The following is a 13,237-nucleotide window of genomic DNA, read 5'->3' as shown; positions in this document are numbered from 1 at the left end:
GCTGATTGAAAACCAGCCATTTAAGTTAAATGTTTATAACACCCAATTTAAAATATTCAACATAATAGTTTCTGCTGACAGGTTTCAACACAACGATACTCCCTTAAAATAGCTCCTGGATGAGATCAACAGTCAACAGGGGGAGTAAAAAGAAAAAAAATCCAGGAACAACTTGTTAGCCAGTGAGCCATGAATCCTGTAACATAAACACTTCAACATCCCAAGACAGACAGAGGAAATTAGAGTTAGTGAAAAGGGCTGCATATGTGTGGATTTAATATATTGTGTGAATGCTGGAATGCTGCTTGAGTGAAGAGAAAAAAAAAAGCCATGTGTTCAACATCCTCCAGTGTATTCCTTTCAAGTGAAGATTTGACCGAAAGGAGACAGACATGATTGGCAGGCAACAGGTGAGGAGGTGTTAATGGTATCCAGACTTCATACAGACACATACACACACAACTGCTTATAGACAAACCTTATCACTTTCTCTCATCGTCTCTCCTTTTGAAAAACCCTGAATTGATTTATTTCACGCACACTTTCGGATTTTCCTTTGTAATTTCCATCTGGCTTTTACGTTGAGTTTGTCCCGGACAGTTTTGTTTATAGCACACAAAGTTCTGTGCAGCAGCAGAAAGTAGTTTGTAAAGTACACCTACGATCTTGGGCACTCAGCCTTTCTACCGGATCACAGTGAGGAAGTCACGCATAAAGACTGACCTTTTCCACTTTTTTTTTTTTTCGTTCTTTCTTTCTTTTTTTTAAACAAATCTGCAGTCATAATCCCAGCAAAATTACAAGCGCTGCACACAGGGCTGTTTGTCTAATGACATGGATAACATAAAAGTCACTGTGCTCATTCTGCTCCCTGTGTGTTTCAGTTACAGGCCTAAAATTATGTGAAAGCATGATAATGTGGTGTGACAGGGACAAGAAGAAGTAAAAAAAAAAATAAAGAAAATATGGTTTTTAACAGAGAGTTTCATTCATATTTAATGTCCCCAAAGATCCAAAAGTTCCGTTGCTCCCTGCTCCAAGAAGACAGTGTCAACTGTTCACTGTACTTTACAGTAAACAAAGTCTTCTCCCAACAAGCATAGCTCTGCACATACTTTTACTATTAATATGTGAAGAGAAAAAGTCTCATAAAGTCTCATAAAGTAAGTGGAAAACCAAAACATTTTATGCCAGCTATATATATTTTTTATTATATACATAGTTTTTTATTATTTAAATAAATATGTACACATTGTTTGCCACTGACTAATCAGCCCAAGATACCTGTACAGTGGAGTTAATCTGGTCAACAATGCCTCTTGACTCAAGGTGTTTTTCTTAGTAAATCACCTTAAGTAAGTAAGTAAGTGTTTAATTGTCTCTCTCACGAGAGAAATTTGTCTTGGGTACACAAGAAGCATCGGCGATACATACAACAAAGAGTTTTACATAGACATACATAAGACATGAGACACAAAAACCATTATAAAACAAACATAGTCTCAGCGCTACAGTGCATACATGCAACCCCCCCCCCCCCACACACACCTTCAGTGCCATTAGAAGACAGAATCTTTTACCTACAGTACCAGCAATCATGGGAGTATACACTGGTACACAGCACAATTGCTATTTCATAGATTATAATCATGTTTTAAACTCATAGAGACTTGAAAGAAATAAGATAATCCTCCATTTCCTTTCGTCTGGGAGGCTGTCAGGGAGCCACTGGATGATGGATGTCTGTATCACTGCTTACAGACTGTCCACTCTGCTTGAAGAGAGTGGTTCTCTAAATCGCTCTAAAACATGATTTAATTTATAGATATACCATTCTTGATGCACCATGATGAGCCTTGAACTTCTTGAAAAAATGTTAATGTATAACGTTGTTTTTACTAACGATTGCAAACATTTTCAGGCAATGATGTGGTACAAGATGTGGCAGGGGAGCCAGCAAAGTGGGATCTGTGGCAGCAGAGCAGGGACCCCGCTCCTTCTGGCCGACCCCCCTGTAGTCAAAGAGCTGGTGAAGGCCGAGGTCCGGATGTTACTACAAAATCTCAAAGAGAGAGCCATCAGGGAAGGAAGGTAGGTGTCAATGGTTTGACAAGTACATCCAACTCTGACATGTGGAGCTTTTAGCAGGATTGTGATCAGTTGAATTAACTAACATGGTAAAAATAAATAAATAAATAAAAGTCATTGTGCAAACTAAACAAAAAAAACCCCAATTTCCACCATTGATTATTGACAAGGAACGTGGTTTTATCAAAGTGGAAGCAATCTTGTAGTACACTACGGCACTTTTGTGGCACAATTGTTCTATCAGTCAGTTCTCAGTCATTAGTAAAACATTATGACAGCAGGAATTGCATTTATCTAAGTTCTGTGAGCATATATTTACTTTTCAAACTGTCTGAATATTTGACAGCTAAAGTCTTGATGAAGCAGTTTAGTTTAAATTGTTTAATACCACATTCATAAACAGCCATTAGACACATTATTTGCACAATAAATTTATCTACAGTTCAATAAATGATAAAAGCAAATACCTCTCCTGATCAAGAGCTTTTTTTTCTTATTTGTCTCAACCACACACAACTACTTTGGATTTTTTTGTCCAGCCAAGAGGTGGGATGGGAAAGTAGGTTAAGGCCCTGCTCTCACACTCTTTGCGTATTTTTTTCCTCTAACAAAGAGTGCCATAAAATGCTATATTGTGTCCCTCTGTCAGTTACAAATGAGATGGAAAGCAGAGGAACAAAGGTTTTTGGTGTCAAGATGTTGCTAACTGGTTTGGGAATTGGGAACAATAGGACAATTATAGGAGGGAAAGATCCATGCATTCCACACAAAATGCCAAACAAACACTAGCCTCAATTTTAAAGGCTCAGTCACTGCTCAGTTTATTGGAGTACGGATATGTTTGAGCTTAAATAGGCAGCTAAATACACCGTTTTAAAAAATTGTAAAGGCTAAGCCTGACATATTCAGTTGTTTGTGCATGAAGTGCTCACAGGGAGAGATTGAAACTTGACACTGTATCTGTTTTTTATTAAGTCATCAGGGAGTTATGATTTTCTCAAGGAGTGGTTATAAAGCTTTGTAATTGCTGTTTGGTTTTTAATTTCTGCAGCTAATTTTACAACTCAGGTCAGGGATGGGTTTGTAGCGCTTAGCGATTTAGTGGCATTTATTGAAATTCTCTGAAGAGTGTCATAAAAACTGTTGGCAGGATAATTTCAGGCTTGTAAAACTGTCCGACACCATTACATTACAACATAATAACCTGATTTATGTATATCAAAGTGGTTGCGTGTGAAGATGTACAAGTATATGTAAGTGCGTGAGAGTTCTAATTACTATCCCAGCAACTACCTCGCTGCTGCCAGGAATGTTGCCCCACGTCACCACTCTGGGGTTTTTTAAGGAGCACAACTTAAAATTGATTGATCTCCGTCTTTGTCACTAACAATTTATTGCCTGTCAATTTGTCGACTTTGTCTTTATTGCAATCTTTTTTCTTTTTTTTTCTGTGTCCATTTTTGTTGTCCTGTTAAGCTAAAGGGTGCAGGCACCTGTTTAGTGCTATGTTGTGTATATCCCACAAATTTGTGCCATGTTAATGTGGCTGTAGAAGCTAGTGGCTTCAACATACACTAATATGATATATATATATATATATATATATATATATATATATGTATATATATATATATATATATGTATATATATATATATATATATAATACTAATAACACTAAAAAATGACACCTGTGAGTGTTATACTACTACAACCACTACTACTTTATTGTATATATTTAAATCACTTAATGCCGTTGTGTAAGTAGGATGTTTTTTATAAGCTTATTGTATGTTTTGTATTTGTTTCATTTATTTGGATCATCAAATGTTTACATTAGTAAAAGTAATAAGTGGAATCAAATCAAATCAAATCAAATATTTTTACATGAAGGATTAAGTTTTCTATATTCTTCTTATATTTTCAACAAATCTGATGTGCAGAGAAAAACCAACAAAGAACTGATCGTACTTACAAGTGTTATGTGTGTTCCCAAAGCTTGATATATTATATTTATCTTCGCCATAGACATTTCATTGTTGTAGAAAAACTAAAAACACAGTCATGTACAGTGTTGCACTGGATGACATGTTCCTTCCTTCACCCCGAAGAAAAGGTGCACAGGAACACAGTTCTTCGTGCTATATTGTAAATATCTCAAAGAACTTAAATACAAAGTTGAGAGGTTGTGATATGTAACACAAGAAAAGCTAGAAAAGCACTGTAATAGTTTTTGAACAACAGTGGGGGTCTACAGCACAGAGGAATACAATATATCAGGCTTTGGATAAACACACAATGTTTGCAAGTAGGACCATTCATTGTTTGTGTGGCTCTGCATGACATTTTGTTGACAATAAGAAAAATATAGAAAATCACACGCCTTATCCTCTAACTTGAATAAATATGCTTAGCAACATTGTAACACTGTTAGTTTTTACAATTCCTGTGTTCCTCGTTCAACCCATTCCATCCACATCATAAAACCAAAAATGTTCCATTACCACTGGCACTAACAGTTGCAACATTGTTGTGTGTGTTTTTACTTCGACTTAAAATTGAAGACTTCCCAGTGTCGTACCCTGGCAGAGTCGAAGATGACTCGAGCATTAAAATACATTTATGAGTGGTGCTTGTTATGACAGCTCGGTTGACAGGGGTTTTATTTTTGAAGTAATCTTACAGAGGTTTCTTTTAAGTTAGCCAGGCCTGATGTTTAAGCTGACAATCCAATATCCATGAGGCCACAGGTCCAGTGCCCACAACAGCTCTCACTGTGTCTTATTAAAGTGTCACTGAGCAGGACACGAACTGAAGCCTTACTTGCTCGCACATCATAACTTACTCTTGTAAAGTGCTTCGGCCAGGATGTAAATGGATTACAGAAAGTCCCATTCAGCGGGAGAAATGTAGCCCATTGTTATTGGCTGTGTAGGAACACTGCCAAAAAAAAGTATTGGTGCCACACAGGCTGTGCCAGCACAAATTGCCTTTTCTCTTTGAAGTTGGCTTCAGTATACTTGTTGACCTTGATGCATGGTACTGTGTGTGTGTGTGTGTGTGTGTGTTTCAGGCCTCTGATTGTTCAGTTAAGCCAAGCCCCAAGTGTATATCAGCTGAATAGCTTTCAGGAATGAACCGAACACACTTCTCCGTAATAACACTTATACTTAATAAGGCTCCAGGACTTTCTGTTTGTCAATTTAGTTTAATTTAATATGCTTCGTTGGCATGGAAATTGAGAAATATTGCCAAGGCATCAAGATAGAGACCAGCATCTTTCTACCTCTTATATTCCTAGCCGGAAATTGTTTTATGTGTGTGTGTGTTTGTGTGTATCTATATGTGTGTGCACTATTTTAATCTAATTTACCAGACGTGTTTGCCAGAAATGTTCTCCTATATTTGTCCTAACACAACTGATGCCACATCAGAGGTAGCCAAGGGGTAAAAATAGTTCTCATCCTCATAACAGATTTTTATTATGATTCAAACCATTTGTATGAGGGCGTGGGTGGGTGTGTCCCTTGTAAAAATCAGCTGATCCATCTTATTGGCCTCCTTCTGTGTGGTCCTGATGCCGAGACATCTACCCACCCTCATACATACCTCCATGTCATTGTCTGTGTGATTTATTGGTGGCTAGAAAAGACGCATTTTCTCTCATGTAGGGACTATAAAATTAAGCAGAATCTGACCAGGCATTCACCCCGTCTGCAGCTGCTTACACCAGCTGCTTCTTTCTTGTTCACTTGTTTATTTGGAGATCATTTAGAAAATATAACCAGCATCAGAAAGCACCACAGGATGGTCTTGCAAAAATGCCTAACTCACTTTTTTTTACTTCCTTAACAATGCATATTTATCCAAGTCATTCAGCTAAATACTGAAAAGAGTTTGAGATAAACTAACTCATATGAAGATTTGATCTTTGTCTGTGTCCTGTTGCTGTAGAGATGATGAGGAGTTCTTGTTTCGGTACAAACCTGAGACTGTGAACTACGCCCTGGGTCACCTTGACAGCTGTGCCAACCCTAATGAAAACAGGTTTATAACAAAGAATTTGAATATTTTGCTGAAACAATAGAGTGTCTCTCATAATGGAGAAAGTATTCTTTTGCCCACTCTTTTCCTACTTTTTTACTCTCCTCTATTCTAGACCCAGCTCTGGCTGTTCAGTCCAGTCCAATGCTGAAGAGGAGATTGACGCAGTGAGGGACAAACTGAACGTCACTGACATAGACAAAGTGGTGGACCGCCTCAAGTAAGTTGTGTAAAACAATGGTTCCTAACCCAATGAGCTGTGAGCAGTTCACCATAGAGTGATTTTCTTCTCAGGTTGTTCAGTTTGAAAGATTTTAGAGGCCTTAAACCTGCATTAATGGATTTTTCGGCAGTGGAAACAAGTGAACACAGCACTGACATCATAACCTTTTAAGATGATATTATGAACTTGTTAGCAATCTGCTCATTTACAGCAGTTATGGAGAAGTTACATTATCATTATCATTTGGAGTTGTGTTTCTGTCTGCTTGATCAATTGCATCAACATTTACATAAAATAACACTGGATCGTTGTAGACTTGTAATTCTAAGTAACAAAATCACATCAAGCAGTGGTTTTGAGTTGTTTTGGTGTCCTCTCACCCTTTCCTCCCATTTTCTTCCTTTAGTTCCCCTCAGCTCTCCTCTGTGGCTCCTGTCGCTGCCCTGCCTCATTCACACTCCATCCTTCTTTTTCTTCCTTCATCCCTCACTTTGAGGCCCAAAGGCAATGCAGTCACTGGGGCTACCTTGGAAGGGAGCCTCTCTCTCTCTTTCCCCCCTCTGTCTGTCTCTCTCTCTTTCTCCCCCTCTCTCTCCCCCATTTCCTGACTCAACCAGAACAAAAGGCTCCATTGTCAGAAAATGGATCCCAGACCGGGCCAGAGTAGGCAGAAGATTCTTTTTCATTTGAAAGAAGTGAATAAAGTCTACTACAGTTATGTAACCAGAGAAGGAGAAAGTGTATGGGGGGAAAGAGAGGAAAGAGAAAAATAGGACAGTGTTTCCTCAGTACTTCAGGAAAGCTACAGAGAATAAACTCTGAGCAGACACCAAGTGCACCTATTCTAAAGTCACAGCCTCAGTTGCTTTATTGCTAATCCATACAAGTAAATTTCACATTGTTCAAATTGATCATGCTCATACAATTTTCCATGCAGGTTTAATTACATTTAAGACAGAAAACCACAGCCATTTATAAGAAGAATGCTTTTAACCAAGGTGTTTGGTTGTGTTTGCATTGACTGTAAATGCATACTCTGACCTAGATTTTAGAGTTTGGCTCGATAGATTTTTAATGAAAAACAACTGGACTGATGATAAACTTCAAGACTGATTTCTTTATTTTTTTATCTGTCTGTCTATACTTCTTTCTTTAGGTCTGCCCTAACAGAGGAATGTGAAGCGTTGAAGAAACAAGTACAACATTTACAGGTTAGAAGAACTGGATGGAAAATCACCAAATACAGAATTAATCTTTAAATCCTCTTTGATTTTTCGTCTGCCAGTGAAACAGCGATCCAAATCCAAAAATTATTTATGGGGGACCAGGCTAGAGTATTCATTTACTATAACACAGCTGTTAGTGGATTCCACAATCAGTATCCGTGTATCCACAGGGATGCAGTAAGTTAGACAAAGGTACAAAAGAGTGAGTGAACTTTATAGACATGCTTTGCAGTTTTTACCTTTTTTTTCCTACTGACTGACTAGTGTTTCACCTTTTCTTTGCCTGCAACATAGAAAACTTGTAGCGTCCATTATGACATAAGTACTAAATAGCTAATGTTAGCAAGCTAACACGTTAAATGACAGTAACCATGATAAACCCGTCTTCTGTGTCTAAGTACAAGCTCACAGAGCTGCTGACATGACCGTAGATTTTTAGTCTTACATAGCGTCTAATCAGATCCTAAATTTAAGAAAATTATTGAAAAATTAAATGTAAATAAAGCAAATATGCTGTAAATATACAAAATTCTAGTTTTATATACAGTATTAAAGACATATGTCTACAATGTTCCTTCAGTCACCTCTTCACTGGTTCAAGTCTGTGTAGATGTGCTTGGAAGACAAAAAGGAATTTGGTTGTTCATCCAAATTGGAAGACTGACAGAGTGACAGAGTAAGCAGGAAATATTTCAAACTTTCTCATTTGTACCCCTTTTTTTAGAGTTTGATTCTTAACACCTGCTTCATGTTTTTCAAAGCATGTCATTATTAACTGATTTTTGGTTTTTGGTGACTGTGCTGGTGCTGGAAAATAGGAGTAACATATTGAATGTGTCCAGGTAAACAGCTACAGTAAGTGTTCTGCCTCAGGTCTGTCTCATCCACCACCATCATGTTTGACACAGCTGAGATTAGTATTGATTCAGTGTTATTCATTGCAGTGAAAATGTATAGGTTGTGCCAGCCTTTAAATTGAGCCAAATCAGGCATTTAGCAGTTGATACAGTGCAATTTAATTTCCTTTGTACTGCAGCATGAAACAGCCATTCATAAATGGGTCCTACAACAACCGTAATGACCCATTTATATTTAGCAGGAGGGAGATTCAAAAGGACTTGTCTCAGCACCAGTCAATTACTAGAGTAATGGGCACATGCCTACTGTACGTAAACAGGCTCAGTTGTTTAAAGTATGTATAGAAGGTAAAGTCAGTCCATTAAGAAAACTGTAGAATATCATCTATGTGCAGAAATATTTGTCACTTAATCTCGTTAAACAGATACATTTCTGCACATCTGCAGAACTGAATTTGAATTGCAAGAAGTGAACGTGGAAGCATAGAGAGAGTTGAATTTTCATTAAGGATCCAATACAGCAATTCAAATTCAATATATATGATTCAAATTCAGTTTCTAGTGACACATATTTCTGTCCATAGTCATCATCCAGTAATCCTCTATCAAATATCCTGGGCCCCAAAATATAGGCTGCATTTTTACTGCAGCTTAACACATGAATTTACTATAACTGAATATTTTCCAACCCAGTTGAGTGAACACAGATTGGCGGGTTACAGACATAAAGGCTCTCATCTCTGTTGGTGAATGCCATCTTCTATAATTAGATGTGATGCTGGAGTTTCTCCAATCAATGCTTTCCTCTTAGAGGTACTCTGATAAGGTTACTAACAATATCCAGATACAAGCCTAGGACTGGTTTACATGAATGCACTCATGCTTTTCTGAATGGACTCATGCATTGGTGTTCTATATAAATTGGTTAAATACAACACTATTGAATAAAACGTCTTAAATCTGGTCACACTGCTGTAGCTTGTATGACCAGCTGATGAAACCAGCATATGATATGTTTTTTCACCAGGATGTTGAAAGTTGCTGCCGGTGGAACCACCAAAACCAGCCTAAGATGATGAAAAAATAGCAGCCATCATAAGTTTGTTTCAGCTGACTTTTGAGTGGTGATCCGTGTTCTTATGTTTCTAGTTTTCCATGAACAGAAAGAGATGCTGGTGGCCACAAGTGGATTTGGGTTCTAGAGATTCATGTATAAGAATAATGGCAGTAACATGCAGGCCTTCCTAAAATATCAGAAAATCAGCGCTTTGGTTATATGGGTTCAAACCCTACATGGACCACAAAGCCTATTTTCAGAGCGTGTGTGCTTTAGAGTTTAGGATTTCAGTCACTTTACTGTCAGAGACAGAACGCATATTTCAGCTCTGACAGACAACACAAGGAGGTTTGGGTTTGAGTCCCACTGGGAAAATAGTCCAAAAATATATTTTTAACTGTCAGCTTCCAGGCCTGTGGATATGTTTCTGTGTGTGCATGCATGTGTGTGTGTTCGTTTGTGTAATGGACTATATAGGCTGTGGTTCCTATAAAGATTCTCCATTAGAGGTTGAGCTGGTGTAAAATGAGAGGAGACTGCCACTTACTGAAAACACACACGCACATGCTTGCACGCACGCACACACACACACGTACACACACACTTACACATAGTTGTGTTTCTATCACTTCAGAAGACATCACATTGATTTATATTCATTTCCTGGAGACTTATCATAACCTTAACCATAACCACCACATACCTAAACCTAACTTTACCCTGACTTTAACAGAATCCTAAATTTACTTTAACTTTGAACCAAGTCTGCACCCTAAAATTAATGATTTACATTAAGGCGATTTGTTTTTTGTCCCCATAAGGGAGGTAAGTTCCCACAACATGACTGTATAAACAGATTTATGTCCCCACAACATGAGGAATACTGTACCTGGACCACACACACACACACGAACATAAAGACACACTTTTCAATCAGGTTTTTGGTTTTGCGAGCTACTGACATGCACACACATGCGCTCTCGCACACACACACACACACACACACACACACACACACACACACACAGAGCACTATGGTTTTCATTTACTCTGGATATAAATGTTTGAGGCCAAATTATGATGGAACACTGCTGTTCAATCGTTTAGCGGTCTCCCTCTCACACACAGAAACATACAGAGGGAGACACTAACACACACACAATGGGAGAGACACACTCACACACACACACATACATTCCTTTCCTCTTTCTTGCTTGTTATTTTTATCCTTTTTCCTTGTTCCTTTGCTATTTCCAAAGGCTTTCTTGGACATGTTTAATACATTTGCCTCCTATTTTTCTCCTAACCTTACTGTCATTAGGCTTAGTTTGTCCTTATATGTGCCATAATGCTCTGATAATATGATAAGCACAGATACATATGCTCCAGAGTTTGCTATGCTAAATGTAACTGTAATAAACTTTGTCCTTTACTGTTCTGTGATTTGTGTTTCTTGCAGGGAAATATTAAACAAAAGTGTGCATTTGATAAAACCGAACCTACACTTGCAGGTGAGTCCATATAAGAACATTTTGGCAACTGCTGCCATCTGGTGGCACATTGTTGTTCATCACATGGTGTGTGAAGACAACTCTCATCTTTTTATCTCTTTATCATGCCATTCAAGCTTTAACACAGTGAATACATTTACTGATAAACGGTGAATAATAGTTTTACCCACGCTCTATTAGCTGGTAAATCTCATCCTGAAAAACATCTAGGAAGGAAAAAGGACAAATTGATGGCTTGAGTCTAATCTATCTACTATGGAATAAATGGCGTAGAAACTAATTGAGCACATATTCAGTAGTCAAAAATGAGTACTAGTGTTTTTTCTTATCTTCTAGGTGATTGTTATCTTTTGATAGTTTTCTGTTCTTACGTGCTGAACAGCTTGTTTCACTCATACTTGAACATTGCAACATGCTTTCAAATCTTTGTTTATCTGTAGAGTTGAGAGAGCTTAGAGGAGCTATACAAACAGATTTAGAGCTCTACCCCTCTTCTTTTGCCTCGTCATACTCAACTTCTTCGCCTCTCCCTGTGAAGGCATTGAAAAGCAGATTCAGGTTAGTATGTTTTGTTGTCACTGAAATACTTTTTGCGATTTGTGCCCTCTTATTCCAAGCTCTCTCAATGTAAAAGCAATGTTACTATTATTTTATTTTATACCATCTCAATAAAAACATTTAGCACATTTGTACTGGGCTTATTTTCGTTGTCTTGATGCAAGAAAATATTTCTTATTCTGATTCCTCTCCTCCAGACTGTCAGCAGGACAAAAGGCTTCTGATAAGACTTTGCATCCTTTAACTGCGAGATCAGTCTTAAGACCACATCCACCTCCTGCTCTGCGCCATGCAAAACCCATCCCACCAGTTGGGCCTCTTCTCATTAAGAACTCAATCAATACTTCCTTGCTGTCTCGGACTTATGGTCAGCATAGAAGCACATCAGCCTCCACTGGGTCAAGTAAAACACAAACAACTATCTGCAACAGGAGCATCACTTCTGGGCACAGGAATACTCATCTTACCATGTCTGGCTCTGACAAGATAATGGTTAAACATTTACAAGACTGCACTCCAGAGCGAGATAATGCTGGCGTCCACCACAGGACCCTGACTTCTAGCCCTAGTTTTAAGATAAAAACTCAAAGAAATTCACCCTTCCGAGAAGCCCATCTATCATCACATTGTGCTATCCAAAACCCAAGCAAGGAGTGTGATTTGTCACCACAGACGGAGAGTAACAGCAATCTCACCCCGAGGTCAGGAAACATCAATATTATCCCTTCACCCGTTCCTGCTCTCGGCCCTCTCCGTGATGCAGGCAGTTACAACAGCAATAGTACTGTCCATTCTGTGTCAACAAAAGGAAAATCAACAACACAAAATGGGCCACAACATAGCACCCATGGAGGAAGTTTAGAATCACCAACAGAGCAGACAGATAATGACAGCAAAAGTACAACTGAGAGTTTTAATTTTTATGTTACAGAAAGAAAATCAGTCATGTCTGAAGCTGGACACCCTCCTGCACAAAACTGCACCATAAAGAGCAACAGTGGAATTTATAGACATAAAAGTGGTCATCTTGGGGAGGATGTCAAGCACCTGAGCCTACATAAGCGCTGTTTGACAAACTGCTCCTCATATCATTCAGAAAGCAGTGGTACCCAGCCAAAGCCAATACAAATAAATAGACAGTTATTCACTTCCCCAAAAAGACCACCTGGGGGCAGTATAAGTCAGCCAAAAACTCCAAGATGTACAGACGGAGCAGGAGTTTCTCAACAGGTTTTTTCAGCCAGTCCCTCCAGCAGAGTGAAGAGTGCACACTTAAAGTCTGCCTGGGTTAAATAAATGACATAACCTGGGATGTCTGGGATGAGTTCTTTTTTGAGAGATTGTAAGCTGTTGATGGACATATATTGTATCTTCAAGACATTTCTAAACCCTTTCTACATTGTGTTGAGGAATCACAGAAGCTTGATTATATTTAGTTGCGTAATGAATTGACAATTGCAGAACTTCAGTGTATATGGACAAAAACAGCTGGAATAATTCAGTTTTCTTGTCCTCTCCCTTCCATAAAGCACAAATTAAAATTCACTTGAGCTCTATATTAACTACAGAGAGGGGCAGTGACCTGAGTGTCGAGTGATTTTTGCAGTGTCTAAATGTATGATTCAAATAAATAAATGGTTAAAAATATCAAACAACTGTATGTCTACAAACCACA

The sequence above is a fragment of the Scomber japonicus genome, chromosome 12, assembly GCF_027409825.1.
Source record: "Scomber japonicus isolate fScoJap1 chromosome 12, fScoJap1.pri, whole genome shotgun sequence".
Taxonomy (NCBI): Eukaryota; Metazoa; Chordata; class Actinopteri; order Scombriformes; family Scombridae; genus Scomber; species Scomber japonicus.
The sequence above is the reverse complement of the archived record's forward strand: the minus strand, read 5'-3'. Positions refer to the sequence as shown.